Source organism: Bombina bombina, chromosome 1, assembly GCF_027579735.1.
Source record: "Bombina bombina isolate aBomBom1 chromosome 1, aBomBom1.pri, whole genome shotgun sequence".
NCBI lineage: Eukaryota > Metazoa > Chordata > Amphibia > Anura > Bombinatoridae > Bombina > Bombina bombina.
This window is the reverse complement of record NC_069499.1, coordinates 1,194,593,232-1,194,596,700: the sequence shown is the minus strand read 5'-3', so window position 1 is coordinate 1,194,596,700 and position 3,469 is coordinate 1,194,593,232. Positions and strand designations below refer to the sequence as shown.

Sequence of the window (3,469 nt, the reverse complement as noted above, 5' to 3'; positions counted from 1 at the left end):
AGTATCATATTTTAACTCAAAATTGAATTCCCCATTAAAGGATGAGGGCTAGATTACAAGTGGCGCGATAAAATTAGCGCATACTATATTGAAATATCGCTCCCACGTTAACTTACGCATGTTTTACAAATTGAAAGTAAACGAGACCGCAAGTCAGAGTGCAAATTTAGTTGTGGTGGATCCAGGGGGAGCAACAGGGCAACTGCTCCCCCCGACAGCAGAGCCAGACAAGCTGTTGTCACAGACAGCCAGTGCTAGTGATCAGCACTTAGAGAGAGAACGGTAGGGCTCGTGCTGCCCCAGCGCTAAACTGAACTGTTGTGATTTTACATAAAATGTTCTATTAGTGGCCAGCAGATGGCACTGTTAGATGAAGTGCTTCCTTACTCCGCACTAGCATTTACTCTGTAAGCACCGGCCTGAGCTCTCGCCCTGCAAGTTCCCTGCTTGACTTCACATAAAGGTGGATGCTTGGGATTCTATTTCATTAGGTTAGTGGAAATGGGATGTTGTGAGGATTAAGCTGTCATTGTAAAGGCAGCAGTATAACTGTAATGTAACTTATGTGTGTGTACTTGTGTAAATGTGTGTGTTTGTATGTGTATATGTGTGTGTGTTTGTGCATGTATGTGTGTGTGTATATATATATATATATATATATATATATATATATATATATATATATATATATATATATATATATATATATATGTGTGCACGCACGTATGTATGTCTTTGTGTATATGTGTGTGGGTATGGGTGTGTGTGTACATGTGAGGAGGTTAAGGTGTGTGTTGAACTCAGAATTCAGGAACAGATATACAGAACAAATTAAAGTCTTCTTTGAAAGCTTTACTGATTGGAAGTTCAAATTGAAAATCACAGAAAAAGCCCTTATGCAAATCACTAAAGTAACAAAGTCCAATAAACACTGGTGTTTAAATTGAGCAGTAAAAGGTGAGATTGACACAGAATACCTGATAGGTACAGCAAGCACATCTGGTTTAAAGAAGGCTGTCACTGGTATGGTAGACACCGGTTTCTCAGCAGGCACAGGATACCCTGCGGGTACTGTTGGTGATACTGTCACGGGATAACTTAAATTTAGATTGAATTGATGTCACCACTCAAAAATACCGAGTCGGGTCTTATACCGTTCTATAATAAGGTCAATGGCCCTAGTATTATACAGTAGTATGTGGTTAGGTGCTATGTATCAACACAGTAATACTTTACAAATTGGTTAGCTGAAGAAACTAACCGCAAAAAGATACTTTGTAAGCACTCAAAAGACCCCCATTGATATAAAGATTTATATTTTAATTTGTGCGATTCTTTTTCAATTTCATTAGAAATATTTAAAATCTGGGTAAGTTAAACCTAAAATGTTGGTCTGAAATTCCCAGTGCAAAGACTGGATATTGTACACTAGAACCTCTTGTATAATAGTGTCTAATGGCAAATAAGAGAACACTGGCTGGAATTGGCTGGGACGTTGAGACTCCAGTCTATCTTCAGCTGCGGTTGCAGCTCTCTAGGCGCACAGCTGCGCACTGCCTAGATTTAAAGGGGCCATCTGCTAATTATTGGAACTCCCACCTAGAGGACTCAAGTGGGGCAGTTCCTATAAAAGCTCACCAAGCCCATCACTCTGGGCTGAGATATTACTTACCTACCTTGCTTCTGAGTCTAAAGCATACTTACCTGATACATGTGTATGCTTACCTTGCTCCTGAGACCAAAGCATTTTTACCTGATACCCGTGTATGCTCACCTTGCTCTTGAGACCAAAGCATACTTACCTGATACCCGTGTATGCTCACCTTGCTCCTGAGACCAAAGCACACTTACCTGATTCCTGTGTATGCTCTCCTTGTTCCTGAAACTAAAAGCATACTTACCTGATACCTGTGTATGCTCACCTTGCTCCTGAGACCAAGCATAGTTTCCTGATATCTGTGTATGCTCACCTTGCTTCTGAGACCAATGCATACTTACTTGATACCTGTGTTTGCTTACCTTGCTCCTGAGACCAAAGCACACTTACCTGATACCTATGTATGCTCACCCTTGTTCCTGAGACTAAAGTATACTTACCTGGTTCCTGAAGGCCAAGCAGAATAACCTGATACTGGTGCATGCTCGCCTTGTTCCTGGAGCTGTGCCTGCCGTAACTATCTGGTATCCCAAGACAGTCTCACCAACTGTACCCACTGGGTATCCTGTGCCAGCTGAGACACCTGGGTCTACGATACCAGTGATGGCCTTCTTCAAACCAGCTGTGCCTATCTGGTATCCCGTGACAGTATCACTTTACAAATTGGTTAGCTGAAGAAACTAACCGCAAAAAGATACTTTGTAAGCACTCAAAAGACCCCCATTGATATGAAATTGAAAAAGAATCACACAAATTAAAATATAAATCTTTATTAGAAATATTTAAAATCTGGGTAAGTTAAAACTAAAATGCTGGTCTGAAATTCCCAGTGCAAAGACTGGATATTGTACACTAGAACCTCTTGTATAATAGTGTCTAATGGCAAATAAGAGAACACTGGCTGGAATTAAACCTATATACCCAATATAAAAAAGGGGTTAAGAAAGTACGGTTAACTAAAGTGGTGTGATCACGGCAAAGATAGCTATTACTCACTCTTGTTACAACATGAATAACGTAATTGCTCACAGGCGAAATTAGTGATAAAAATTATCTATGTTAAGCACATAGATAGAGTAGTGTAATAGAGCAGTAATGTGTAAAAACGGTAATCACTTAATACGATGAATATATTATGTTACTCCCAGTAAACGTGGTTGACAGTTAACATCATAGTGATTATGAGACACTCATAGGTCTATGGAAATATTGGGAAAAATTTCCTTCCGTAGTTAGAAAAATTACTGCAGTGATTTCTTATCACAAATTGCCCTGATGGAAATTAATAGTTGTGAGAGTAATACCCACTAACCCTATATGAGGGATTAAGTAAGAAATTGTGGTAGCCGCTAACTTACTAGTCAGCGCCTAGAAAAGCTAGTTTTAATAAGAATAGTACCTAGAATAATTATACTGCCTGTATCAGGCTATCTCAGTACTTGTACTGCAGAATATAGTTTAGATGTATTTTGCAGTATATGTCATCTCAGTGTATATTTGTATCACTTTGAGTTAATATTGGTATTGTAACCTAAATGGATTAATATTGGTAAATTAGCTAAAGGTAGTTGTCAAAGTGAGGCTCCCAACTAAGTAAAATTGCAATATAAATTGTCCTAGGTTGGGAATTACATGTTGAACAAAGGATGTGTTATAAGTGTTTGGTGCTCACTTACTGCAGATTTAGTATTGTCTTACTGTACCCACTTATTGACCCTGATAGATGATGGATTTAGTAAAGCACAACAAATATAGCAAAATAACTGGATTCGTCTAAATGGGCTAATGTTACGCCCTTGTTAAATTGCTGTT

The 3,469-nt window shown here is 38.8% G+C and overlaps 1 long non-coding RNA gene across 1 annotated transcript in view; it reads left to right on the top strand.

Annotated features, from left to right (window-relative positions):
• Positions 1-395: 395 nt before the first annotated feature.
• Positions 396-3,469, top strand: part of LOC128641859 (uncharacterized) — a 16,718-nt gene continuing 13,644 nt past the window's right edge. Inside the window, exon 1 of the long non-coding RNA XR_008399590.1 lies at positions 396-491. This is a non-coding gene — a long non-coding RNA (uncharacterized LOC128641859). The remainder of the gene's footprint in view (positions 492-3,469) is intronic.